Consider the following 27,818-nt stretch of genomic DNA (forward strand, 5'->3'; position numbering starts at 1 on the left):
GCCGTGACACGTTGCGCCTCTGGGAATGCACAGATCCCCAGTGCTGTTGTGCCTGTAGATAGGGCGCCAAGGGTAGGTGAAAAGCAGCAACAGCTTTCAGGGCTGGGCCCTTCCTTGTGGGAGAATGAGCCAGACGTTTGCCTTTTCGGCAAGAGGCTCTGCCGCGGCCGAGCGCCATGAGATGTTGCGTCTCTGGGAGAGCACAGATCCCCACTGCTGTTTTGCCTGTAGATAGGGCGCCAGGGTACCATGAAGAGCAGCAACAGCTTTCAGGGCTGGGCCCTTCCTTGTGGGACAAGAAGCCAGATTTTTGTCTTTTTGGCAAGAGGCTCTGCCGCGGACAAGCGCCATGAGATATTGCTTCTCTGGGAAAGCACAGATCCCCAGTGCTGTTGTGCCTGTAGATAGAGTGCCAAGGGTAGGTGAAAAACAGCAAGAGCTTTCAGGGCTGGGCCCTTCCTTGTGAGAGAAGGAGCCAGACGTTTGCCATGTCGTCAAGAGGCTCTGCCGCGGCCGAGCGCCATGACACGTTGCGTCTCTGGGAAAGCACAGATCCCTAGTGCTGTTGTGCCTGTAGATAGAGCGCCAAGAGACCGTGAAGAGCAGCAACAGCTTTCAGGGCTGGGCCCTTCCTTGCGTGACAAGCAGCCAGACGTTTGCCTTTTCGGCAAGAGGCTCTGCCGCGGCCGAGCGCCATGAGATGTTGCGTCTCTGGGAAAGCACAGATCCCCAGTGCTGTTGTGCCTGTAGATAGGGCGCTAAGGGACCGTGAAGAGCAGCAACAGCTTTCAGGGCTGGGCCCTTCCTTGCGTGAGAAGGTGCCGGACGTTTGCCTTTTCGGCAAGAGGCTCTGCCGTGTCGAGCGCCATGAGATGTTGTGTCTGTGGGAAAGCACAGATCCCCAGTGCTGTTGTGCCTGTAGATATCGCGCCAAGTAACCATGAAGAGCAGCAACAGCTTTCAGGGCTGGGCCCTTTCTTGTTGGAGAAGGAGCCGGACTTTTGCCTTTTCGGCAACAGGCTATGATGCGGCCGAGCGCCATGAGATGTTGCGTCTGTGGGAAACCACAGACCCGCCGTGCTGTTGTGCCTGTAGATAGGGTGCCAAGTGACTGTGAAGAGCAGCAAGAGCTTTCAGGGCTGGGCCCTTCCTTGCGGGAAAAGGAGCCGGACGTTTGCCTTTTCGGCAAGAGGCTCTGCCATGGCCGAGCGCCATGAGATGTTCCCTTTCCGGGAAAGCAAAGATCCCCAGTGCTGTTGTGCTTGTAGATAGGGCGTCAAGGGACCGTGAAGAGCAGCAACAACTTTCAGGGCTGGGCACTTCCTTGTGGGACAAGGAGCCAGACTTTTGCCTTTTCGGCAAGAGGCTCAGCCGTGGCCGAGCGCCATGAGATGTTCCCTCTCCGGGAAAGCACAGATCCCCAGTGCTGTTGTGCCTGTAGATAGGGCGCCATGGCACTGTGAAGAGCAGCAACAGCTTTCAGGGCTGGGCCATTCCTTGTGGGAGAAGGAGACAGACGTTTGCCTTTTCGGCAAGAGGCTCTGCCGCGGCCGAGCGCCATGAGATGTTCCCTCTTTGGGAAAGCACATATCCCAAGTGCTGTTGTGCCATAGGTAGCGCGCCAAGCATAGGCAAAGAGCAGCAAGAGCTTTCAGGACTGGGCCCTTCCTTGTGGGACAAGGAGCCGTACGTTTGCCTTTTCGGCAAGAGGCTCTGCTGCGGCCGAGTGCAATGAGATGTTCCCTCTACGGAAAAGCACATATACCAAGTGCTGTTATGCCTGTAGATAGCGTGCCAAGCATAGGTGAAGAGCAGCAAGATCTTTCAGGGCTGGGCCCTTCCTTGTGGGAGAAGGAGCCAGATGTTTGCCTTTTCGGCAAGAGTCTCTGCCGTGGCCGAGCGCCATGAGATGTTCCCTCTCCGGGAAAGCACAGATCCCTAGTGCTGTTGTGCCTGTAGATAGGGCGCCAAGTGACCGTGAAGAGCAGGAACAGCTTTCAAGGCTGGGCCCTCCCTTGTGGGAGAAGGAGCCAGACGTTTGCCTTTTCGTCAAGAGGCTCTGCCGCAGCCGAGCGCCATGAGATGTTGCGTCTCTGGGAAAGCACAGATCCCCAGTGCTGTTGTGCCTGTAGATAGGGGCCATGGCACCGTGAAGAGCAGCAACAGCTTTGAGGGCTGGGCCCTTCCTTGTGGGACAAGGAAACGGACGTTTGCCTTTTCGGCAAGAGGCTTTGCTGCGGCCGAGAACAATGAGATGTTCCCTCTCCGGGAAAGCACATATTCCAAGTGCTGTTGTGCCATAGGTAGCGCGCCAAGCATAGGCGAAGAGCAGCAAGAGCTTTCAGGACTGGGCCCTTCCTTGTGGGACAAGGAGCCGGACGTTTGCCTTTTCGGCAAGAGGCTCTGCCGCGGCCGAGCGTTATGAGATGTTGCATCTGTGGGAAAGCACAGATCCCCAGTGCTGTTGTGCCTGTAGATAGGGCGCCAAGGGTAGGTGAAAAGCAGCAAGAGCTTTCAGGGCTGGGCCTTTCCTTGTGGGAGAAGGAGCCAGACGTTTGCCTTTTAGGCAAGAGGCTCTGACGTGGCCGAGCGCCATGAGATGTTGCGTCTCTGTGAAAGCACAGATCCCCAGTGCAGTTGTGCCTGTAGATAAGGCGCCAAGGGACCTTGAAGAGCAGCAACAGCTTTCAGGGCTGGGCCCTTCTTTGTGGGAGAAGGAGCCGGACGTTTGCCTTTTCGGCAAGAGGCTCTGCCGCGGCCGAGCGCCATGAGATGTTCCCTCTCCGGGAAAGCACAGATCCCCAGTGCTGTTGTGCCATAGATCGCGCAGCATGGCACCGTGAAGAGCAGCAAGAGCTTTCAGGGCTGGGCCCTTCCTTGTGGGAGAAGGAGCCGGACGTTTGTTTTTTCGGCAAGAGGCTCTGCCGTGGCCGAGCGCCATAAGATATTCCCTCTCCAGGAAAGCACAGATCCCCAGTGCTGTTGTGCCTGTAGATAAGGCACCACGGCACCATGAAGAGCAGCAACAGCTTTCAGGGCTGGGCCCTTCTTTGTGGGAGAAGGAGCCGGACGTTTGTTTTTTCGGCAAGAGGCTGTGCCGCGGCCGAGCGCCATAAGATATTCCCTCTCCGGGAAAGCACAGATCCCCAGTGCTGTTGTGCCTGTAGATAGGGCGCCAAGGGTAGGTCAAAAGCAGCAAGAGCTTTCAGGGCTGGGCCCTTCCTTCTGGGAGAAGGAGCCAGACGTTTGCCTTTTCGGCAAGAGGCTCTGCCGCGGCCGAGCACAACAAGATGTTCCCTCTCCGGGAAAGCACATATCCCAAGTGCTGTTGTGCCATAGATAGCACGCCAAGCATAGGCGAAGAGCAGCAACAGCTTTCAGGGCTGGGCCCTTCCTTGTGGGAGAAGGAGCCGGACGTTTGCCTTTTCGGCAAGAGGCTCTGCCGCGGCCGAGCGCCAAGAGATGTTGCGTCTCTGGGAAAGCACAGATCCCCAGTGCTGTTGTGCCTGTAGATAGGGCGCCATGGCACCGTGAAGAGCAGGAACAGCTTTCAGAGCTGGGCCCTTCCTTGTGGGAATAGGAGCCGGACGTTTGCCTTTTTGTCAAGAGGCTCTGCCGCGGCCGAGCGCCATGAGATGTTGCGTCTCTGGGAAAACACAGATCCCCAGTGCTGTTGTGCCTGTAGATAGGGTGCCAAGTGACCATGAAGAAGCAGCAAGAGCTTTCAGGGCTGGGCCCTTCCTTGTGGGAGAAGGAGCCGGACGTTTGCCTTTTCGGCAAGAGGCTCTGCCGCGGCCGAGCGCAGTGAGATGTTCCCTCTCCGGGAAAGCACATATCCTCACTGCTGTTGTGCCTGTAGATAGAGTGTCAAGCATAGGTGAAGAGCAGCAACAGCTTTCAGGGCTGGGCCCTTCCTTGTGGGACAAGGAGCCGGACGTTTGCCTTTTCGGCAAGAGGCTCTGCCGCGGCCGAGCGCCATGAGATATTGCGTCTCTGGGAAAGCACAGCCCCCAATGCTGTTGTGCCTGTAGGTAGGGTGCCAAGCGTAAGTGAAGAGCAGCAAGAGCTTTCAGGGCTGGGCCCTTCCTTGTGGGAGAAGGAGCCGGACGTTTGCCTTTTCGGCAAGAGGCTGTGCCGCGGCCGAGCGCCATGAGATATTGCGTCTCCGAGAAAGCACAGATCCCCAGTGCTGTTGTGCCTGTAGATAGGGCGCCATGGCACCGTGAAGAGCAGCAACAGCTTTCAGGGCTGGGCACTTCCCTGTGGGACAATAGCCGGACATTTGCCTTTTCGGCAAGAGGCTGTGCCGCGGCCTAGCGCCATGAGATGTTGCGTCTCTGGGAAAGCACAGACCCCCAGTGCTGTTGTGCCTGTATATAGGGCACCATGTGACCGTGAAGAGCAGTAAGAGCTTTCAGGGCTGGGCCCTTCCTTGTGGGAGAAGGAGCCAGACGTTTGCCTTTTCGGCAAGAGGCTCTGCCGCGACCGAGCGCCATGAGATGTTGCGTCTCTGGGAAAGCACAGATCCCCAGTGCTATTGTGCCTGTAGATAAGGCACCACGGCACCATGAAGAGCAGCAACAGCTTTCAGGGCTGGGCCCTTCTTTGTGGGAGAAGGAGGCGGACATTTGTTTTTTCGGCAAGAGGCTGTGCCGCGGCCGAGCGCCATGAGATATTCCCTCTCCGGGAAAGCACAGATCCCCAGTGCTGTTGTGCCTGTAGATAGGGCTCCATGGCACCGTGAAGAGCAGCAACAGCTTTCAGGGCTGGGCCCTTCCTTGTAGGAGAAGGAGCCGGACGTTTGCTTTTTCGGCAAGAGGCTCTGACGCGGCCGAGCGCCATGAGACATTGCGCCTCTGGGAAAGCACAGATCCCCAGTGCTGTTGTGCCTGTAGATAGGGCGCCAAGGGTAGGTCAAAAGCAGCAAGAGCTTTCAGGGCTGGGCCCTTCCTTGTGGGAGAAGGAGCCGGACGTTTGCCTTTTCGGCAAGAGGCTCTGCTGCGGCCGAGCGCCATGAGACGTTCCGTCTCTGGGAAAGCACAGATCCCCAGTTCTGTTATGCCTGTAGATAGCGCAACAAGCATAGGTGAAGAGCAGAAAGAGCTTTCAGGGCTGGGCCCTTCCCTGTGGGAGAAGGAGCCGGACGTTTGCCTTTTCGGCAAGAGGCTCTGCCGCGGCCGAGCGCCATGAGATGTTGCGTCTCTGGGAAAGCACAGATCCCCAGTGCTGTTGTGCCTGTAGATAGGGCGCCATGGCACCGTGAAGAGCAGGAACAGCTTTCAGGGCTGGGCCCTTCCTTGTGGGAGAAGGAGGCGGATGTTTGCCTTTTCGGCAAGAGGCTCTGCCGCGGCCGAGCGCCAAGAGATGTTGCGTCTCTGGGAAAGCACAGATCCCCAGTGCTGTTGTGCCTGTAGATAGGGCGCCATGGCACCGTGAAGAGCAGGAACAGCTTTCAGAGCTGGGCCCTTTCTTGTGGGAATAGGAGCCGGACGTTTGCCTTTTTGTCAAGAGGCTCTGCCGCGGCCTAGCGCCATGAGATGTTGTGTCTCTGGGAAAACACAGATCCCCAGTGCTGTTGTGCCTGTAGATAGGGTGCCAAGTGACCATAAAGAAGCAGCAAGAGCTTTCAGGGCTGGGCCCTTCCTTGTGGGAGAAGGAGCCGGACGTTTGCCTTTTCGGCAAGAGGCTCTGCCGCGGCCGAGCGCCATGAGATGTTGCATCTGTGGGAAAGCACAGATCCCCAGTGCTCTTGTGCCTGTAGATAGAGTGTCAAGCATAGGTGAAGAGCAGCAACAGCTTTCAGGGCTGGGCCCTTCCTTGTGGGACAAGGAGCCGGACGTTTGCCTTTTCGGCAAGAGGCTCTGCCGCGGCCGAGCGCCATGAGATATTGCGTCTCTGGGAAAGCACAGCCCCCCAGTGCTGTTGTGCCTGTAGGTAGGGTGCCAAGCGTAAGTGAAGAGCAGCAACAGCTTTCAGGGCTGGGCCCTTCTTTGTGGGAGAAGGAGGCGGACGTTTGTTTTTTCAGCAAGAGGCTGTGCCGCGGCCGAGCGCCATGAGATATTCCCTCTCCGGGAAAGCACAGATCCCCAGTGCTGTTGTGCCTGTAGATAGGGCGCCATGGCACCGTGAAGAGCAGCAACAGCTTTCAGGGCTGGGCCCTTCCTTGTAGGAGAAGGAGCCGGACGTTTGCTTTTTCGGCAAGAGGCTCTGACGCGGCCGAGCGCCATGAGACATTGCGCCTCTGGGAAAGCACAGATCCCCAGTGCTGTTGTGCCTGTAGATAGGGCGCCAAGGGTAGGTCAAAAGCAGCAAGAGCTTTCAGGGCTGGGCCCTTCCTTGTGGGAGAAGGAGCCAGACGTTTGCCTTTTCGGCAAGAGGCTCTGCTGCGGCCGAGCGCCATGAGACGTTCCGTCTCTGGGAAAGCACAGATCCCCAGTTCTGTTATGCCTGTAGATAGCGCAACAAGCATAGGTGAAGAGCAGAAAGAGCTTTCAGGGCTGGGCCCTTCCCTGTGGGAGAAGGAGCCGGACGTTTGCCTTTTCGGCAAGAGGCTCTGCCGCGGCCGAGCGCCATGAGATGTTGCATCTGTGGGAAAGCACAGATCCCCAGTTCAGTTGTGCCTGTAGATAGGGTGCCAAGGCACCGTGAAGAGCAGCAACAGCTTTCAGGGCTGGGCCCTTCCTTGTGGGAGAAGGAGGCGGATGTTTGCCTTTTCGGCAAGAGGCTCTGCCGTGGCCGAGCGCCAAGAGATGTTGCGTCTCTGGGAAAGCACAGATCCCCAGTGCTGTTGTGCCTGTAGATAGGGCGCCATGGCACCGTGAAGAGCAGGAACAGCTTTCAGAGCTGGGCCCTTCCTTGTGGGAATAGGAGCCGGACGTTTGCCTTTTTGTCAAGAGGCTCTGCCGCGGCCTAGCGCCATGAGATGTTGTGTCTCTGGGAAAACACAGATCCCCAGTGCTGTTGTGCCTGTAGATAGGGTGCCAAGTGACCATAAAGAAGCAGCAAGAGCTTTCAGGGCTGGGCCCTTCCTTGTGGGAGAAGGAGCCGGACGTTTGCCTTTTCGGCAAGAGGCTCTGCCGCGGCCGAGCGCAATGAGATGTTCCCTCTCCGGGAAAGCACAGATCCCTAGTGCTGTTGTGCCTTTAGATAGGGTGCCAAGTGACCGTGAAGAGCAGCAACAGCTTTCAGGGCTGGGCCCTCCCTTGTGGGAGAAGGAGCCGGACCTTTGCCTTTTCGGCAAGATGCTCTGCCCCGGCTGAGCGCCATGAGATGATGCGTCTCTGGGAAAGCCCAGATCCCCAGTGCTGTTGTGCCTGTAGATAGGGCGCCAAGGGTAGGTCAAAAGCAGCAAGAGCTTTCAGGGCTGGGCCCTTCCTTGTGGGAGAAGGAGCCAGACGTTTGCCTTTTCGGCAAGAGGCTCTGCCGCGGCCGAGCTCCATGAGATGTTATGTCTCTTGGAAAGCACAGATCCCCAGTGCTGCTGTGCCTGTAGGTAGGGTGCCATGGCACCGTGAAGAGCAGCAACAGCTTTCAGGGCTGGGCCCTTCCTTGCAGGAGAAGGAGCCGGACGTTTGCCTTTTCGGTAAGAGGCTTTGCTGCGGCCGAGCACAATGAGATGTTCCCCCTCCGGGAAAGCACATATCCCAAGTGCTGTTGTGCCATAGATAGCGCGCCAAGCATAGGCGAAGAGCAGCAACAGCTTTCAGGGCTGGGCCCTTCCTTGTGGGAGAAGGAGCCGGACGTTTTCCTTTTCGGCAAGAGGCTCTGCCACGGCCGAACGCCATGAGATGTTGCATGTCTGTGAAAGCACAGATCCCCCAGTGCTGTTGTGCCTGTAGATAGGGTGCCAAGGGTAGGTGAAGAGCAGCAACAGCTTTCAGGGCTGGGCCCTTCCTTGTGGGAGATGGAGCCACACGTTTGCCTTTACGGCAAGAGGCTGTGCCGCGGCTGGGTGCCATGACATGTTGCGTCTCTGGGAAAGCACAGATCCCATGTGCTGCTGTGCCTGTAGATAGGGTGCCAGGGCACCCTGAAGAGCAGCAAGAGCTTTCAGGGCTGGGCCCTTCCTTCTGGGAGAAGGAGCCGGACGTTTGCCTTTTCGGCAAGAGGCTCTGCCTCGGCCGAGTGCCATGAGATGTTCCCTCTCCGGGAAAGCACAGATCCCCAGTGCTGTTGTGCCTGTAGATAGGGCACCAAGTGACCGTGAAGAGCAGTAATAGCTTTCAGGGCTGGGCCCTTCCTTGTGGGAGAAGGAGCCGGACGTTTGCCTTTTCGGCAAGAGGCTCTGCCGCGGCCGAGCGCCATGAGATGTTGCGTCTCTGGGAAAGCACAGATCCCCAGTGCTGTTGTGCCTGTAGATAGTGCGCCAAGCATAGGTGAAGAGCAGCAACAGCTTTCAGGGCTGGGCCCTTCCTTGTGGGACAAGGAGTCGGACATTTGCCTTTTCGGCAAGAGGCTCTGCCGCGGCCAAGCGCCATGAGATTTTCCCTCTCAGGGAAATCACAGATCCCCAGTGCTGTTGTGCCTGTAGATAGGGTGCCAGGGCACTGTGAAGAGCAGCAACAGCTTTCAGGGCCGGTCCCTTCCTTGTGGGAGGAGGAGCTGGCTTTTATAATACTATATTGCAATTACTGTTGTTTTGTAGGTTAGAGAGTAAATGGAATAAAGTGCCATATGTAGATTTGTTCTTTTTAAGTGAACCTATCTGACGGGGACCGGAGGGGAGTCTCCCAGCAGAACCTCTGGTTACAGCTAAACTGGGAGAATAGAAAATTGAATTTGAATTGACACTAGAGTCGCCTTTTCAGTTTTAAATACCGTAGAGGGAGAGTTAAATTTTGAAGAAACTGGTGGTGTTGGTGCAACAAGTGAATGAGAAACTAGACCCTTCTTTAAACCTTTAACAATGAAATTAGGAAAGCAATGGGTCACTCAGCAGTTTTTGTATGTGCCAAATTCTCCTAAACTCCTGTTGAGGAGAGATCTACTGGAGAACTTAGAGGCAGAAATTTAATTTAAAAATGGAGAGATTAAAATTTTAATTCCAGAAACTAAACGTATCGAAGTTGTTACCGGATGGTTACCGATAGCAGAAGATTGTACCAGTCAAAATATAATGCTGTAATTCCAATCGTCTGGACTGGGAAGTTCCCGGTAAATCCAGAAAGCAGAACCTGTGAGAATTGATTTAAAGCCAGGATCGAATCCGGTAAGAATTAAAAAATACCCCCTAAAACTGGAAAGTCGGATAGGTTAGTACTGATAATACAAAAATTTTTAAGATATATATTGTTAATAGAACGTGAATCCAAATATAACACCCCGATCTTGCCTGTTAAAAGGCTAATGAAAAAGATTATAGATTAGTTCAAGACCTCAGAGCAATAAATCAAATAGTACAAGATATTCATCTGGTAGTAGCAAATCCTTGTACTTTGTTAACAACCCTAACAGAGAAACAAGAATGGTTCACAGTGTTAGACTGAAAAGATGCCTTTTTCTGTATTCCCTTGGATCCCAATAGTCAAGAGCTTTTTGCTTTTGAATGGGAAAATCCTGAGACTGGGAGAAAAACACAATATACATGGACAGTCTTGCCTCAAGGCTTTAAGAGTAGTCTTACCATTTTTGGAAATCAATTGGCACGAGAATTAGAGATTTGGAAGAAAGAAAATAATCAAGAAATCTTGTTGAAATATATGGATGATCTGTTAATTGTAGCTGAGACGGAAGAACAATGCACAAAGTTAACGGTTAACTTTTTGAACTTTTTGGGAATCAGTGGATAGCAAGTGTCAAAAGAAAAAACCCAGAAAGAAGAAACTTATTTCAGTTTTAAAATCCTAAAAGGACAGAGACAATTAGGAACTGAGAGAAAAGAGGCAATTTGTCGTCTCCCCAAACCTAAGACTAAAAAATTAATTACGAGCGTTTCTGGGAATGGTTGAGTGGTGTCACCTGCAGATTATAAATTGTGGCTTGCTGGTCCGACCTTTCTACGAGCAGCTCAAAACCTCAAACAATGGATTGGACTGATGCCAAGAAAGCTACTTTCAAAGAATTGAAACAGGCTGTAATAGGGGTGCCAGCCCTAGGCCTGCCAGATCTCACAAAGACATTTGAACTTTTTACTCGTGAAAGAAGAGGTATAGCTCTGGGTATCCTGGCCCAATATTTAGGGCCAAGTGGGCGAGCTGCGGCCTACTTCTCCAAGCAATTAGATAAGGTGAGTCCGGGATGCTCTGGTTGTCCGAGTGCTACTCGGACTGTGCTACTGATCCAGGAAGCTCGTAAGTTCACCTGAGGACAAAGGATTACTGTATGTTTCCCAAATGATAACTATTGTGCTAAAACAGAAAGGGGGGCATTGGTTATCCCCTAGCAGAATGCTGAAATACCAAGTGGTGTTGCTGGAACAAGATGATGTTTACTTAAAAACTACTACCACCGTTAACCCTGTCGTGTTTTCAACAACTGATCAAGTTAAAGGAGAACCGGAACGTGACTGCCTGCAGACAATCGAAAGAGTTTACTCCAGCTGACTGGATCTCTGAGATGTGCCACCAGAAGAAAACAGATTAGGAACTACATACCGACGGAAGCGGTTTCATCTGTGAAGGAAAACCTTTATCAAGATAGACAATAACTACTGTAAGTATGCTTTTGGAGTAGTACGTGCACATGGAGAGAAAGAGGACTGTTATCTGCACAAGGAACCACCATTCAGCATGCAGAACAAATACTAAAATTGTTAGAAACCATTCAAAAACCGACAGCAGTCACGATAATGCACTGTAAAGCACATCAGTTAGGTAAGACTGTTCCTAACGCAGGTAACCGACTGGCTGATAAAGCTACTAAAGAGACTGCAGAAAAAGGCATCCTAGCACTAGTTCCAGAGAAAAGTATAAAATTGCCTAAAGAAACTCCAAAGTATAATGAAAAAGATGAAGAATTAATTATTAGATTGCAGGCTAACAAAATGAAACAGGATAGGCTGTAACACCAACAGGTCAAATAATAGTCCCACCCACAATAATAAGAGAAATTGCCCGAGCTGAACATAACAAAGTATATCCGGGAACAGAAAGTAAAATATGACAAAGATTGTTTAGACAATTATAAGCGGATGTGAAATTTATATATAAAATTATCCCCAAATCAGTAATAAGATCATCTTTGGAATTATTAAATAAGGAAATTTTTTAGGAGAATATTAGCAAATTGATTTTATAGAATTGCCTTGAAAAGAAGGATATATCCTAGTTTTACTTGATGTCTTCACTGGGTGGCCCGAGGCTTTCCCTTGTCGCACGGACAAAGCAAGAGAAGTAGTCAAAGTCTTGCTCAAAGAGACAATACCAAAATATGGGGTGCCTGTAAGAATGTCATCTGACAATGGCCCTCATTTTATAGCAAAGATTATGAGACAAGTTGAGCAAAGTATTATCTATAGAGTGAGACTATCACACCCCATATAGACCACAAGCAAGTGGGGGGGGGAAAGAATGAACTATACCCTTAAGCAACAGTTGAGTAAAATTTGTCAGGAAACCTCACTCACGTGGGTTAAAGCCTTACCCATGGCTCTGTTAAGAATCAGAGTATAGCCAGAAGAGAAAGGAAATCTCAGTCGTCATGAAATGTCATATGAAAGACCATATCAAGAGTCCTATGTTCTGAGTATCTTGAGTGCCTTTGGAGATATGTTTTTAAAAGGTGTTACGATTTCTTTAAGAAATTCTTTTCAAGAACTTCTTCAGTATGTCTCCACAGCTGGACCCTTAGAATTGGACGTAGCAGCGCATCCCTTCCGACCAGGAGATTGAATATATATAAAATCACTGAGAAGTGGAAAGGACCTGATCGAGTCATTTTAACAACACTTATAGCAGTAAAGGTCTGGGAGAAGAACCTTGGCTTCATTATTCAAGAATAAAGAAAGCACCAACAGGAAATTGGAAGTCTAAAGAAACTGGCCCTTTGAAATTGAAAATCTATAAGTAAGTTTCACGTCATCTATTTGGGAAAACAATTGTGTAAAGTTTATAATATTGGGGTTGCTATTAGGAATATTGTCAAGGGCAGTAATCTTTTTGTGTGTTATAGGGTTTAAGTATTTTTTTTGAGGGGTTCTAAACATAAGATAAACAAAATGAAACAATTATTGTTTGCGCTATTAATCTTGATATTAACTGTTTTTGTAATTTTGATTAAGAAAAAAAAATCTAGTTTTGTAATTGATTCAAAGTTTTGTAAAGACACAAAATTTAACCTCAACAACAGCCTGCCTTCCAATTCCAAAGTCAGATGAAAATCTAGTTCCATGGAGAATACTGACATTGAATTTAACCAAAACTTGAGAAAAGAGGTAGAACAATGAGAATCATTTTAGCAAATTAAATTGGATGGATTTAAAAGGCAATTATTTTTTTAAATTTGAAAGAAGGAATTCTAGCATTTTGAATTATAACATTACCAAACCATCCACCTCATGGACAAAAGCATTAATTTATCGCCCTTCGGGAGAAACTTGTACAAACACCCCTTGGGGCTGTCAGTTGCCAAAACCGTAGAGACAAGTGCAAAAAGGAACTTGGGATCACATTTAAAATCTAAAACGAGGTTTAGAATTTACTGGAGTTCCAGGATCCTTGTTAGATCCACCCAGAGACAGGACCATCTATGGAAATTTAGATTGGTTTAGACAAACAAGAGAAAAATCACACAGCCTAAACAGAACGGTGTGAAAATTTATACTTGCAGCTCCTGTGACCCCCAAATCCAAAGACTTTCTCTAGTAGCTAAAGCTCTAAGATGGGGATGCATTTGTAGAAAGTATAATAATATTTGAAATGATGTTTGGTCCCCTCTTAATAATGGAAAAAATTTAGCTTGGAATTGACTGTATTAAAGGACAGGTGAAAAGTTTAGGGTTAACTGTTTGGGTGAATAGTGATGATATATGATGCACTCACCTTTTCATGAAGGACAAAAGCAAATAATGGACTTTAGACTTAATAACTCTATCCTCTCTCTGGAAGAAATCTCCCTTGTGGCCTCAATGGTGGACCTGGGTAAATCGAAAAGATGATACCTGGCAATTGCCAAGTCTTAGAACTAAAATAAGATGGGTATTAAAAATCTGTATTTTTACCCCAGTTAACAACTCTTCAAAATAAGATGACTCTCGACATCTTTCATTCAATAAATGAAGTGCCTGCTTCTTAACTTCACATTGGTGTTCAGGAGTTTTATTCCGGATTTCAGCACCACAGCTGCGGGCCGGGGCTGGAGGAGCCCCAGGTGTGGGCAGTTGAGGCTGATGGCAACGGCCCCTCCCTCTAAAAGGGGGCTGCCGGGGGAGGGGCTGTGGCAGGGCCGGTGGCCGGGCTGTGGCTGTCCTGAGTGAGAAGGTGAGCGGGGCCCGGCACCCCTCAGACCGCAAACATCCCAGGTCGGGGGGGGCCCGGGGAAGGTGGGGGCCGCCTGTGCCGAGGCCGGGGGAGCGGGGGGGCCCTGGGGGCTCACAGGGGGGGCTGGGAGCACGTGGGCGGGGGGGGGCCCCGGGCCCCGTGGCGGGGCTGCGCAATTGCCCGGTGGGTCCCGGGGAAAGCCCCGAGGAGAGCGGTGGGGTCCGTGTCTGACGCACGGAGCGGCAGCGGGGCCACGCCGTCCCAGAGCGGTGGCAGCGGGCGCTGCCCGGAGCTGGGCGTGGGGGTGCCGCGCTGTGCCGGAGCCGGTGGCGCGGACTGTCTGGAACGGCGCTGGGGGCTTGGCGGGGATTGCGGCTGCGCCGGCGTGGGGGTGGGTGGAAACGGAAGCGGCATCCCCTCGGGGTCAGGCAGCAGGGCAGGCTGCCTCCCGGGGCATGCCGGGAGCTGTAGTTTTCGCGGACTCGTCGGCCGGGCGGCAGCGTGTCTCTTGGGGGTGGCGTTGTCCTCGCTACCGCCGCGGGCCCCCGGAGTCCGACCAGGTCGGACTCAGGAGCGTTGCCGGTTTCACGTGGTTTTCCGTGGGCTTCCCGCTGCGCCCTCTCCCCGACCAGCCGTGCAGACGTGCCTCCCGGGCGCATGCGCTGTCCTGCGCGTAGGGCAGCCCAGCATTCCCGCGCCAGCTCTGGCCCCTCCGGCGCATGCACAGTCCCCGGGAGCAGCATGGTGGCGCGCAGGGCGCGGGTCTCGGCGGCAGCGGCCGAGCGCTGGGACCGCAGGTGAGGCAAGCGATCCCCTACGGCGGGGGTGGGGGGGTGCCTCCTGCCCGCTGGCGGCACGGGAAGCTGCGAAGCGGCCGCCGTGGCAGGCTCCCGGTCCGCCAGAGGCGAGCCGGGCCAGGGCAGCGCCGGGGAGTTCCCCGAGAGCCGATAGAAGGGAAGAGGGGACGGAGGCGGGCACCCCCCAGGTGCGGCCACCGGGCGCCTCCCCGAGTCGCCAGAGCTCCCCCGGCCCCACTCAGCCCGTGCGGCTGCCCCCAGCTCCAGCCCCTCCCCTGAAGCCTGTGCTGTAGCCGCATGCAGCCCCCAAGCCCTGTCGTGAGGGCAGCAAGCTGGCCCTCCGATGTTCTCGAGTCTCCCTTAACGTGGGTGCCGTTAGCAGCGGCACGGGGAACGAGCGGCGTCTGCGGAAGCCCCTGCAGAAGGAGGGGCTCCGGCCAGGGTCGAGCTATGGTAATAACGGTCACTGCTGCCTCTTTCCCTCTCCCAGAGGCCACGCTGTGGATGCGGTTGTCCGTTCATCCCCTGGGGATGCCGTTGACTGCAGCAGCCTCAGGCTTGTGTGGGCTGTCTCTGCCTGGCCTCCCTCTCCTCGCAGCGCGGGAGCACAGAGGGACAGGCGGAGCGCTTACTGGCTGTGGACGGGAGCTGCTGAAGCCGGAGAGGCCACAGAAAGGTAAAGAAGAAGAAACGGCAGGCCATCTGGCTGGCAGCTGCCTCCCGCTGCAGGCAAGAGAGAGCCTGCCTCTGTGGGTGTGGAAGGATCCCTCCTCGTAGTCCACAGCAGGTCAGACCGCCAGGGTGCACCGCAGGGTCCGTATACAGCACTGACGGTGCAGTACGGCCACGTAGTGCGCGAGCGAGCGAGGCTCCGTGCCTAGGAAGTCTCGTCTTGCAAGACCTGCGAGACACGTGTTCTCCCAGGTGGAGGACAGCCGTGCAGCCGGAGTTACAGAAGAGGAGGGGAGTAGGAGAGGAGCAGAAAGAAGCGTCTGAACTGGCAAATTCTCCTGGCAGCACCAAGAACGAGAGCTGTGGTGAGCCCTGGGCCCTCGGGGCCCTGTCTCTCTCCCCTCTTCTGCATTCTGGTCCCTCCCTGCCCCTCCCCTGGCTCCCTCTCTTTCCCACACCGCTGCTTTTTTTTTTTTTTTTCTTTTCTCCCTTGTACCTCCTTTCTCCATCTTGCTCTGAGCAGCACCCTGTCCCCATCTTTTAGGTCCTCCCTCTCTCTGCCCTGGAGACGGTGGCTTCTTTTTTCCCTCTCCGTCTCTGTCTGTCCAGCTCCTGGCCACTATTTTTGCATTCCTCCTTCTCTGTCCTGTAGCCTGTCGGTATTTTTGCTGTCTCTGGCTCGCTCTGTCTGTCTCCCTGTCCCTGTTGTTCAAGGTCTTCCCTCTTGGCTCTGTAGCATGTGACAAGTGGATTTATTCCTCTGTCTCTCTTTATCCTGCTTCCCTCCCCTCCTTTTGAATTCCTCCCTCTCTGTCCTGCAGCCTGTCAGTATTCTCCCCATTATTCTCTTCAGTTTCAATCACATGTGGTCATTTTCAACATTGTTCTCATCTAGCGTGCAGGAACATCTAGTCATAAGAGCAAAGAACTGCAAAACTTATGAATAATTACTAGTTAATCACTTGACTACATTTTTGTAATTATGTTCGCAGCTACCCTTTGTCTACTGTTTCAACCATAATGTTAATATATGATCATTTATCAAATCTCACTGATACAGTTATCTAGCAGCAAACCAGTTTTCATCAGTCTACCTTCTAAAGGATGTGTTGTATTGTGAGCTGACCTGTTTAGCTCGAGTCCTAATTAGGGCACCTGCTAGCCTCTCCCTTTGCTGGAATTCCTCTACTCATTTAGTGTTATTTTTTTAATATGCTGAAATACAATTTGTGATTTCAATTTTTAAGATGTGTTGTCGTAAGGGTGTGGTGATGCTCAGCAGATGCCCCATCCTGTGGGAAGCACCCCCTCCATGGGGCAGGCAGTGTGGGTTATCTGGTGTTGGGTCAAGAACCCAGAGTGGAATTGCTGTTGCAGATTATCCCAGACGAGTTTACCTACTGTGGATTACCTGGGTGGAGCCCCTGGTGAAGGTAAACCTCATGCATGCCCCCCCCAGCCTGTGCATGTTCTTGCGCGCATATCTTACCACCCCAAACTATCCATCTAACCCGCCTTCCATGCGAGTTTTTTCCCATGCCGATTGGTGGGGGCGTCACCCCCTTCCTCCACCCGCCACGTATCCCTGAAGTTCCGTGTTTTCTTGGTGTCATTTGTGGCTGCTGTCCCCACATAAACCACAGGGGGCGTGGCTTCTGCTGACCCTTTGCTGCGTGACTGCAGGGGGCGTCGTTGCCCCCCCCAGCCTGTCCTTGTGGGGCATGGCTGCTGCCTAGTCCCCCCGTGTATTTTTGGCTTTTTTATAGGAAACTAAAGCACATCTATTTTGATAACAACATTGTCATTGCATTTAATGAGCTAGTTTGTTACATAGTTTAGAAGGACATCTATTGTTTTCTATCTACACCCCAGAAAAATGAAGTTTAATTCTCTACCCGGTCACATTGCTGATGCAATAAGTGTAGCTGTAGTACAGGAGCAAGTAGTGTCATTTCCTGGAGGGGTTACTTTCTCTGTTCAGGGCTTTACTTGCTGTAAATTTAAGGCAGGTGAGAACAGTGCTGCTGCTCCTCCAGCTGACTTTATAACTTCTGGTGGTTTGCCCTTCCCCTTTCCCAGGTGATTGTGCTAAGGGTGGTGGGCGGAGGCTCGGGGGTATTTGAGCCACAGCCTCTGCTAAGGGAGCTCATTGTGCTTCTGGGTTTCTCTGGTGTTGGTGCTCAGTTCTTCCTTGAGTCCTTTGCAGCTTTTGAGCTGGCTCAGCCTTTTGGGAAGAGGTGTCTGCCTGAGGTAAGAGCTTCAGGACCAGTCAAGGTTCAGCAGCATGTGTAGTAGAAAGTAATACTTGTATGCAGCTTTTTTTTTTCTTTCTTTCTTTTTTTCAGGTCAGTAATTTTGAGTGTTCAGGGGTAGAAAGATGGTTTAATAGTATGCATTTTTTGGTTTTTTTTTTTTAATTCGTCATGCATTGTGTTTTCCTGGAATTCCCAACTGTATTGAAAACAGAACCTTGTTTTTTTCACCAGTTCTGCTGTATGCTGTGTAAGTTGCTGATATCTCTCTTAACAGGACTGATGGTGACATTGTTTAGCAGGGGTTAGGGTGAGCGTCTTGTATGCATCTGTATATGGAGTTTTAGTATTTCAGAAGAAAGCAGAAGGGCCATGAGGCACAGTGCCTTTCAGGGTCTGGCATGCCTCGTTGCCTTTCCTCATTGCCCACAGAATGCCATGTTGTCCCTAGAACCTTTGCAGCTTGTGGCAGGCCCCTCACAGATTAATAACCTTAGGACTTTAACTTTATTTTGTGGGCATGTGGCAGAGCTCAGAGTCTCTGGGAAGTTGTAGGTTAGGAGGTGCCCCCAGAATTTGGGATGTGGCTCAGAAGAGCATCTCCTGAGGAGTAGCCACTGAAGGGGGTTCAGGGGTGCGAATTGAGGGCAGGAGGTGTCAGGAAGCAGTGGGGTTCCTTTCCTGACAGTTGAGAAGAAGAAAAGGGGTTTCTAAAGTTTTGGGACAGGTGGGGAAAAGGGAGGAGGGTTCACCAGCCTTTCTCAGATGAGTTTTGCAGTTGAATTTGGATGTCATAGAATGGTTTGGGTTGGAAGGGACCATAAAGATCCTCTGGCTCCAACCCCCCCAGCAATGGGTAGGGACACCTTCCGCGAGGCCGGGTTGCTCAAAGCCCCATCTGACCTGGTCTTGAATGCTTCCAGGGAGGGCGCATCCGCAGGTTCTCTGGGCAAACCGTTCCGGTGCCTCACCACCCATAGCGAGAAACTTCTTCCTAACACCTAAACTAAGTGTACCCTCTTTAGGACTAAAGTCGCTACCACCTTGTCCTATTGCTGTAGACCCTTGTAAAAAGTGCCTCTCCAGGTTTACGTACCGTGAAATGTGCTATAAGGTCTCATGCAAAGCTGCATGCCAGTGAGCGGTCTGAGAAGGTGAGGCGGCAGGGGCTGTTGAGGGGTAGTGAAGCGGATTTGAATCTCTAAGGTGTTAGGTCTTGCACATGATGGGCTTAAGTGAGGAGGAGCGTGGGGCCGATGACTTCTCATGAGCACCATGCTAATTTGGTGTGTCTTGGTACCTTAGGTACCACGAGTGACGATGGCTGCAGGGTCTGACGCTGGAATGAGCAGGGAAGTGAACACGGTGGCACTTGTGAGGAGGGGGGAGTTGGGGAAGTAGTTGGCGTTGGCTGGAGGGATGCTTACTCCCTTTCCTGGTTTGTTTTTTTTTGTGTGCTTGTTCTATTGCAGATGTTGAAGACCAATGTGTCACCTTAGGAACATCCTAGTTAGCCTGTGTGGTTTTTGTGGAGGATGAACTCAGACCCTCGGCCCTCTGAAAACTAAGTTGAGGGACCCAGGCTGGGGAGAGGCTGGGAGGGAGGGACACAGCTGGGAATTGCAGGGAGGGGTTTTAAAGTTAGTGCAGGAGAGAGGGCTGTCCCAAAACAGTCCCCTTTGGGCAGGCGAAGGGAGCGGGTTGCTTTTCAGCACGAGACCAGCGTGTGCTGGGCAGGGCAGTTCCAGCCTTTGTCTGTGGTGGTGTGTAGTTTGTGTAGTCTGTCTTCTGTGCCTTCGACCTTCCTTGGCTCTCAATGCCATCATCAGTCTTTGTGCTCAGGGAGCATGACATGCGCTTCGGTCACCGTCCCTAGGGTCTTGAATGCCCTTGCTCATCGGCACTGTGCCAAGCGGGTGCTTCTTTTCTAGTGCTCGGAGCTCTAAAGCGTGGATCGGTGTCAGAAGGTAGCAGCTGGTTCTCTTTTGCTGCGCTCTTCCAGGCTGCTTTGGCAGCTCTGCTCTCTAGCCGTGTGTTGTCTTGGACTGGGAGTTCTTCCCTGCATCTTGATGTTCCTAGGTCTCGATGATGGGCTCCTTATTCATCCATCATCTTGGTTTTGACAGTACCATCTTGTAACGGGCCGTTACTTTTGCCTCTTGTTCTTTGGAGCTGTTGTAGAGCCTCCTCGCTTCATGGTTTTGGATGCTGGAGGTCATCTTGCCGGATGGCACCTCCCGTCCGGGAGTCATTCTTCTTGCTGAGAGTTTTCTCTCTCTTGGAATCACCTTGTTTGTAGTGTTCTGTATTGTGTGTGTTTGTGCATGGGTGTGTTTGGCTTAGAGCTGCTCTGCCCGGGGATGTAGAGGCAGGGGTAGGTGGAACAGCGATAAGAGTCTATGGGTGAAATGTTGATGTGCCTAGACCGTTTAGGCGAGGGTTGTACAGTCATCTTGGCGCGAGTAGGCGTTGGCGGGCTCTGTGGACAGCTGTGCTGATAGTGTTATACGGAGATGATTGGAGCCGTGCGGCAAGGGCCGTTGGAGGGGTAGTGCAGCGGATTTGAATCTCTAAGGTGTTAAGTCTTGCCTGTGATGGGCTTAAAGTTTCGCCCTGGGTTATTTTTGGTAGGTGGGTATTTTTCGTGTTTTTGTTTTTGTTTTTGTTTTCTTTTTAAATGGCAGGATGTAGCTGGACTGCAGATGGTCTTTGTAGATGGAATCAAGACCTCTGGAGTTGTTAAGCTCTTGCTCTGCATCCAGGTGACTTGTTCAATATGGTTTTTTTTCAGATGCGGAGGGACAAGATGTGTGCCACAGAGCGACGGGGGAAGGCAGCGGAGCGCTGTAAGGAGGTGAGTCCATGAGTGGAGTCAGAGGGAAGATGCGGCTGGTGGCTCTACGACTGGCTGATAGGGTTTTTTACTTTTTTAATTTTTCTGTTTTGAAGGTGCAAAGCAATGAGCGGAGCGGCCTACCGGCACCGGAGGTGACTTGGCAAGGTGAGCCGTGACTACTGGGTCGAAGCAACAGTTCCTTTGAGGCGCGGTATTGTTGGCGAAGTTAGAAGCATCCCTTGTCGTTTGCCTTTTGCAGGCGGTACGTAGGCCTCGACGTGGCAAGCTGTCGACGGCAGAGGCGGGGCGGGCGAGCGGCCGAGGTAAAGGAGAGGGAGATGGGAATCGGTGTGGGCGGGCTTAGGTTTCGGGCGGTGTCTCGGCACGCGTCTTCTGCTTTGGTTTTTGCAGGTGGCACGCGCGGCCTCGGAGGGGTGAAGGCACAGGTCGATGAGCGGTCCGAGAAGGTGAGGCGGTCGTCGGTGTTGAATAGCAAAGTATTACGTGGCCGCTCGGTTAAGATTTTTCCTTTTGTTTTGGAGGCGCTGTGCGGGCCACCTTTGGAGTTGGATGAGCGTTTGAGGTGAGCTGTGGATTAGGGAGGAGGAGCACGGGGCTGGTGACTTTTCACGAGTGCTATGCTAATTTTGTGTGTGTTGCTATCTCAGGTACCATGAGTGATGATGGCCGTAGGTTCTGACTCTGGAATGAGCAGGTAAGCATAACACTGTGGTGTGTGTGATTAAGTGCGGGGGGGTGGGAAAGTAGTTGGTGTGGGCTGATGGGATGCTTGCTGCCTCTTCTGATTTTGTTGCTTTTTTTTTTTGTCTTCACTGCAGATGATGATGAGGAAGCTGGCGAGTGCAGGAACATCCCAGTTAGCCCGTGTAGTTTTTGTGGAGGATGGATTTGGACCCTTGGCCCTTTGAAAGCTAAGTTGAGGGACCCGGGCTGGGGAGAGGCTGGGAGGGAGGGACACAGCTGGGAATTGCAGGGAGGGGTTTTAAAGTTAGTGCAGGAGAGAGGGCTGTCCCAAAACAGTCCCCTTTGGGCAGGCGAAGGGAGCGGGTTGCTTTTCAGCACGAGACCAGCGTGTGCCGGGCAGGGCAGTTCCAGCCTTTGTCTGTGGTGGTGTGTAGTTTGTGTAGTCTGTCTTCTGTGCCTTCGACCTTCCTTGGCTCTCAATGCCATCATCAGTCTTTGTGCTCAGGGAGCATGACATGCGCTTCGGTCACCGTCCCTAGGGTCTTGAATGCCCTTGCTCATCGGCACTGTGCCAAGCGGGTGCTTCTTTTCTAGTGCTCGGAGCTCTAAAGCGTGGATCGGTGTCAGAAGGTAGCAGCTGGTTCTCTTTTGCTGCGCTCTTCCAGGCTGCTTTGGCAGCTCTGCTCTCTAGCCGTGTGTTGTCTTGGACTGGGAGTTCTTCCCTGCATCTTGATGTTCCTAGGTCTCGATGACGGGCTGCTTATTCATCCATCATCTTGGTTTTGACAGTACCATCTTGTAACGGGCCGTTACTTTTGCCTCTTGTTCTTTGGGGCTGTTGTAGAGCCTCCTCGCTTCATGGTTTTGGACGCTGGAGGTCATCTTGCCGGATGGCACCTGGAACAGGGATGGTGGAGTTAACGTCACCTCGGGGAGGAAGACTTCTGGACATGCAGTGACGGACGTAATGGCAGCGAGCAATGTGGAAAAGACTGATATGTTGGAAAATGCTCTCTAAAATTAAAAAATGCTCTGTAAACTTGGAAATTAAATACAATGTGAAATAAAAAGCAGTAGAATATGGCACTGTCACTGGGTGTAATTAAGTAAAAAAATTTACTACTACTATGGAAGCCATTTTGTATTGCAATTTTTGAAGTTGCAATTGTACAACTGTATTGTGAAACTTTGAAATTGCAGTGGTAATACTGTACTGTAAAACTTCAGATTTGCTACTCTAATACCATATTGTAAAACTGTATTGTAAAGCTTTAGAGTTGCTACTCTAATACCGTGTTGTAAAACTGTGTGGTGAAGCTGTACTGTAAAGCTTTAGAGTTGCTACTCTGAAACTGTATGGTAGAATTGTATTGTAAAACTATTGTAAATCTTTGAAGTTGCTGTTGTGAAAGTGGGCTCTGAAAGTGGGCTGAACAACTGTGCTGTGAATCTGTAGTGTGAAGCTTAAGCATTGTTACTCTAAAACCATATTGTAAAGCTTTAGAGTTGCTACTCTAAGTCTGTGTTGTAAAACTCTATTGTAAAACTTTGAAGTTGCTGCTGTGAAACTGTGCTGTGAAGCTTTGGAGTGGCTACTCTAAAATTGCATTGTAAAACTGTATTGTAAAGCTGTAGAGTTGCTAACCCAAAACTGTATGGTAAAACTATTGTAAATCGTTGAAGTCACTGTTGTGAAAGTGGGTTCTGAAAGTGGGCTGTAAAACTGTGCTGTGAATCTGTAGTGTGAAGCTTTAGAGATGCTACTCTAAGTCTGTATTGTAAATCATTGAAGTTGCTGCTGTGAAACTGTGCAGTAAAACTTTAGAGTTTTTACTGTAAAACTGTTTTGTAAAACTGTATTGTAAAACTATTGTGAAACTTTGAAGTTGCTGATGTAAAACTGCGGTGAAGCTGTGCTGTGAAACGCTGCTGTAAAGCTATAGAGTTGGTGCTCTGAAACTGTATTGCAAAGCTTTAGAGGTGCTACTCTGAAACTGTATTGTAAAGCTTTAGAGGTGCTACTCTGAAATTGTATTGTGAAACTAGTGTAAAACTTGGAAGTTGCTGTTGTAAAACTGCTGTGAATCTGTGCTGTGAAGCTTTAGGGTTGCTACTGTAAAGCTGTGTCATAAAGCTGTAGAGTCGCTAGTCTGAAACTGTGTCGTAAAGCTGTAGAGTCGCTAGTCTGAAACTGTGTCGTAAAGCAGTGTGGTAAAGCTTTAGAGTTGCTACTCTAAAACTGTATTGCAAATGCTATTGTAAAACTAATGTAAACATTTGAAGTTGCTGTTTCAAAACTATGCTCTGAAAGTGTGCTATAAATATGTATTATGAAGCTTTAGCATTGCTACTCTAAAACTGTATTGTAAAAAAACCGCAAATTTCCGATGAGGTCTCGAGGGCCGGGGACATTTGTTTCCACGAGGGCTTCGCTGGCAGAGATAAAATTTTTGACGAGGGCTTGGCTGTGGAAAAAAAAATATTCGACGAGGGCGTGGCAGTCACGGAAAAACCTTTCGATGAGGGTTCGGCTGCCAGGGGAAAAAATTGGAGACAAGGGCTCGTCTGCCGGGGACCTTTTCTTCGACGAGGGCTCGTCTGCCGGGGACCTTTTCTTCGACGAGGGCTCGGCTGCCGAAGAAAAAATGCTCGACGAGGGCACGTCTGCCGGGGACCTTTTCTTCGACGAGGGCTCGGCTGCCGAAGAAAAAATGCTCGACGAGGGCACGTCTGCCGGGGACCTTTTCTTCGACGAGGGCTCGTCTGCCGGGGACCTTTTCTTCGACGAGGGCTCGTCTGCCGAAGAAAAAATGTTCGACAAGGGCACGTCTGCCGGGGACCTTTTCTTCGACGAGGGCTCGTCTGCCGAAGAAAAAATGTTCGACGAGGGCTCGGCTGCCGAAGAAAAAATGATCGACGAGGGCTCGGCTGCCGAAGAAAAAATGTTCGACGAGGGCTCGGCTGCCGAAGAAAAAATGATCGACGAGGGCTCGGCTGCCGAAGAAAAAATGTTCGACGAGGGCTCGGCTGCCGAAGAAAAAATGATCGACGAGGGCTCGGCTGCCGAAGAAAAAATGTTCGACGAGGGCTCGGCTGCCGAAGAAAAAATGATCGACGAGGGCTCGGCTGCCGAAGAAAAAATGTTCGACGAGGGCTCGGCTGCCGAAGAAAAAATGTTCGACGAGGGCTCGGCTGCCGAAGAAAAAATGATCGACGAGGGCTCGGCTGCCGAAGAAAAAATGTTCGACGAGGGCTCGGCTGCCGAAGAAAAAATGATCGACGAGGGCTCGGCTGCCGAAGAAAAAATGTTCGACGAGGGCTCGGCTGCCGAAGAAAAAATGATCGACGAGGGCTCGGCTGCCGAAGAAAAAATGTTCGACGAGGGCACGTCTGCCGGGGACCTTTTCTTCGACGAGGGCTCGGCTGCCGAAGAAAAAATGTTCGACGAGGGCACGTCTGCCGGGGACCTTTTCTTCGACGAGGGCTCGGCTGCCGAAGAAAAAATGTTCGACGAGGGCACGTCTGCCGGGGACCTTTTCTTCGACGAGGGCTCGGCTGCCGAAGAAAAAATGTTCGACGAGGGCTCGGCTGCAGGGGACCTTTTCTTCGACGAGGGCTCGGCTGCCGAAGAAAAAATGTTCGACGAGGGCACGTCTGCCGGGGACCTTTTCTTCGACGAGGGCTCGGCTGCCGAAGAAAAAATGATCGACGAGGGCACGTCTGCCGGGGACCTTTTCTTCGACGAGGGCTCGTCTGCCGGGGACCTTTTCTTTGACGAGGGCTCGGCTGCCGAAGAAAAAATGATCGACGAGGGCTCGGCTGCCGAAGAAAAAATGATCGACGAGGGCTCGTCTGCCGAAGAAAAAATGCTCGACGAGGGCTCGGCTGCCGGGGACCTTTTCTTCGACGAGGGCTCGTCTGCCGAAGAAAAAATGTTCGACGAGGGCATGTCTGCCGGGGACCTTTTCTTCGACGAGGGCTCGTCTGCCGAAGAAAAAATGATCGACGAGGGCTCGGCTGCCGACGAAAAAATGCTCGACGAGGGCTCGTCTGCCGGGGACCTTTTCTTCGACGAGGGCTCGTCTGCCGAAGAAAAAATGTTCGACGAGGGCTCGTCAGCCGGGGACCTTTTCTTCGACGAGGGCTCGTCTGCCGGGGACCTTTTCTTCGACGAGGGCTCGGCTGCCGACGAAAAAATGCTCGACGAGGGCTCGGCTGCCGACGAAAAAATGCTCGACGAGGGCTCGGCTGCCGACGAAAAAAATGCTCGACGAGGGCTCGGCTGCCCACGAAAAAATGCGCGACGAGGGCTCAGCTGCCGGGGACCTTTTCTTCGAAGAGGGCTCGTCTGCCGAAGAAAAAATGTTCGACGAGGGCTCGTCTGCCGGGGACCTTTTCTTCGACGAGGGCTCGGCTGCCGACGAAAAAATGCTTGACGAGGGCTCGGCTGCCGACGAAAAAATGTTCGACGAGGGCTCGGCTGCCGGGGACCTTTTCTTCGACGAGGGCTCGTCTGCCGACGAAAAAATGCTCGACGAGGGCTTGTCTGCCGACGAAAAAATGCTCGACGAGGGCTTGTCTGCCGACGAAAAAATGCTCGACGAGGGCTTGTCTGCCGACGAAAAAATGCTCGACGAGGGCTTGGCTGCCCACGAAAAAATGCTCGACGAGGGCTCGGCTGCCGGGGACCTTTTCTTCAACGAGGGCTCGTCTGCCGAAGAAAAAATGTTCGACGAGGGCTCGTCTGCCAAAGAAAAAATGTTCGACGAGGGCTCGTCTGCCAAAGAAAAAATGCTCGACGAGGGCTCGTCTGCCGACGAAAAAATGCTCGACGAGGGCTCGGCTGCCGGGGACCTTTTCTTCGACAAGGGCTCGGCTGCCGATGAAAAAATGTTCGACGAGGGCTCGGCTGCCGACAAAAAAATGTTCGATGAGGGCTCGGCTGCTGGGGACCTTTTCTTCGACGAGGGCTCGTCTGCCGAAGAAAAAATGTTCGACGAGGGCTCATCTGCCGGGGACCTTTTCTTCGACGAGGGCTCGTCTGCCGACGAAAAGATGCTCGACGAGGGCTCGTCTGCCGACGAAAAAATGCTCGACGAGGGCTTGGCTGCCCACGAAAAAATGCTCGACGAGGGCTCGGCTGCCGGGGACCTTTTCTTCAACGAGGGCTCGTCTGCCGAAGAAAAAATGTTCGACGAGGGCTCGTCTGCCAAAGAAAAAATGTTCGACGAGGGCTCGTCTGCCAAAGAAAAAATGTTCGACGAGGGCTCGTCTGCCAAAGAAAAAATGCTCGACGAGGGCTCGTCTGCCGACGAAAAAATGCTCGACGAGGGCTCGGCTGCCGGGGACCTTTTCTTCGACGAGGGCTCGGCTGCCGACGAAAAAATGTTCGATGAGGGCTCGGCTGCTGGGGACCTTTTCTTCGACGAGGGCTCGTCTGCCGAAGAAAAAATGTTCGACGAGGGCTCATCTGCCGGGGACCTTTTCTTCGACGAGGGCTCGTCTGCCGACGAAAAGATGCTCGACGAGGGCTCGTCTGCCGACGAAAAAATGCTCGACGAGGGCTTGGCTGCCCACGAAAAAATGCTCGACGAGGGCTTGGCTGCCCACGAAAAAATGCTCGACGAGGGCTCGGCTGCCGGGGACCTTTTCTTCAACGAGGGCTCGTCTGCCGAAGAAAAAATGTTCGACGAGGGCTCATCTGCCGGGGACCTTTTCTTCGACGAGGGCTCGTCTGCCAAAGAAAAAATGCTCGACGAGGGCTCGGCTGCCGACGAAAAAATGCTCGACGAGGGCTCGGCTGCCGGGGGACCTTTTCTTCGACGAGGGCTCGGCTGCCGGGGACCTTTTCTTCGACGAGGGCTCGGCTGCCGATGAAAAAATGTTCGACGAGGGCTCGGCTGCCGACGAAAAAATGTTCGATGAGGGCTCGGCTGCTGGGGACCTTTTCTTCGACGAGGGCTCTTCTGCCGAAGAAAAAATGTTCGACGAGGGCTCGGCTGCCGAAGAAAAAATGTTCGACGAGGGCTCGTCTGCCGGGGACCTTTTCTTCGACGAGGGCTCGGCTGCCGAAGAAAAAATGCTCGACGAGGGCACGTCTGCTGGGGACCTTTTCTTCGATGAGGGCTCGTCTGCCGGGGACCTTTTCTTCGACGAGGGCTCGTCTGCCGGGGACCTTTTCTTCGACGAGTGCTCGTCTGCTGAAGAAAAAATGTTTGACGAGGGCACGTCTGCCGGGGACCTTTTCTTCGACGAGGGCTCGTCTGCCGAAGAAAAAATGATCGACAAGGGCTCGGCTGCCGACGAAAAAATGCTCGACGAGGGCTCGGCTGCCGGGGACCTTTTTTCGACGAGGGCTCGTCTGCCGAAGAAAAAATGTTCGACGACGGCTTGTCTGCCGGGGACCTTTTCTTCGACGAGGGCTCGGCTGCCGACGAAAAAATGCTCGACGAGGGCTTGGCTGCCGACGAAAAAATGCTCGACGAGGGCTTGGCTGCCGACGAAAAAATGTTCGACGAGGGCTCGGCTGCCGACGAAAAAATGCTCGACGAGGGCTCGGCTGCCCACGAAAAAATGCTCGACGAGGGCTCGGCTGCCCACGAAAAAATGCTCGACGAGGGCTCGGCTGCCCACGAAAAAATGCTCGACGAGGGCTCGGCTGCCGGGGACCTTTTCTTCGACGAGGGGTCGTCTGCTGAAGAAAAAATGTTCGACGAGGGCACGTCTGCCGGGGACCTTTTCTTCGACGAGGGCTCGTCTGCCGAAGAAAAAATGTTCGACGAGGGCTCGTCTGCCGGGGACCTTTTCTTCGACGAGGGCTCGGCTGCCGAAGAAAAAATGCTCGACGAGGGCACGTCTGCTGGGGACCTTTTCTTCGATGAGGGCTCGTCTGCCGGGGACCTTTTCTTCGACGAGGGCTCGTCTGCCGGGGACCTTTTCTTCGACGAGTGCTCGTCTGCTGAAGAAAAAATGTTTGACGAGGGCACGTCTGCCGGGGACCTTTTCTTCGACGAGGGCTCGTCTGCCGAAGAAAAAATGATCGACAAGGGCTCGGCTGCCGACGAAAAAATGCTCGACGAGGGCTCGGCTGCCGGGGACCTTTTTTCGACGAGGGCTCGTCTGCCGAAGAAAAAATGTTCGA

General features: G+C 52.4%; 3 long non-coding RNA genes across 4 annotated transcripts; 2 read left to right on the forward strand and 1 right to left on the reverse strand.

Moving 5' to 3' along the window:
• Window positions 1–8,614: 8,614 nt before the first annotated feature.
• On the reverse strand, window positions 8,615–13,058 carry LOC128144462 (uncharacterized). The gene is made up of 4 exons (XR_008236091.1): window positions 12,978–13,058; window positions 12,638–12,682; window positions 9,103–9,229; window positions 8,615–8,756 (listed from the first exon to the last, which is right to left on the reverse strand). It is a non-coding gene; the product is annotated as an uncharacterized LOC128144462 (long non-coding RNA).
• On the forward strand, window positions 9,119–13,234 carry LOC128144461 (uncharacterized). Of its 2 annotated transcripts, none has more exons than XR_008236090.1 (2): window positions 9,119–9,208; window positions 11,763–13,234. It is a non-coding gene; the product is annotated as an uncharacterized LOC128144461 (long non-coding RNA). The 2 variants fall into 2 exon arrangements; XR_008236089.1 differs by having other exon boundaries at window positions 9,125–9,208; window positions 11,776–13,234.
• A 1,901-nt stretch (window positions 13,235–15,135) lies between these two features.
• Window positions 15,136–19,993, forward strand: LOC128144196 (uncharacterized). Its single transcript, XR_008236005.1, has 3 exons — window positions 15,136–15,249; window positions 16,132–16,317; window positions 19,928–19,993. It is a non-coding gene; the product is annotated as an uncharacterized LOC128144196 (long non-coding RNA).
• Window positions 19,994–27,818: the final 7,825 nt, after the last annotated feature.

This window comes from Harpia harpyja, chromosome 7 (assembly GCF_026419915.1).
Source record: "Harpia harpyja isolate bHarHar1 chromosome 7, bHarHar1 primary haplotype, whole genome shotgun sequence".
Classification (NCBI taxonomy): domain Eukaryota; kingdom Metazoa; phylum Chordata; class Aves; order Accipitriformes; family Accipitridae; genus Harpia; species Harpia harpyja.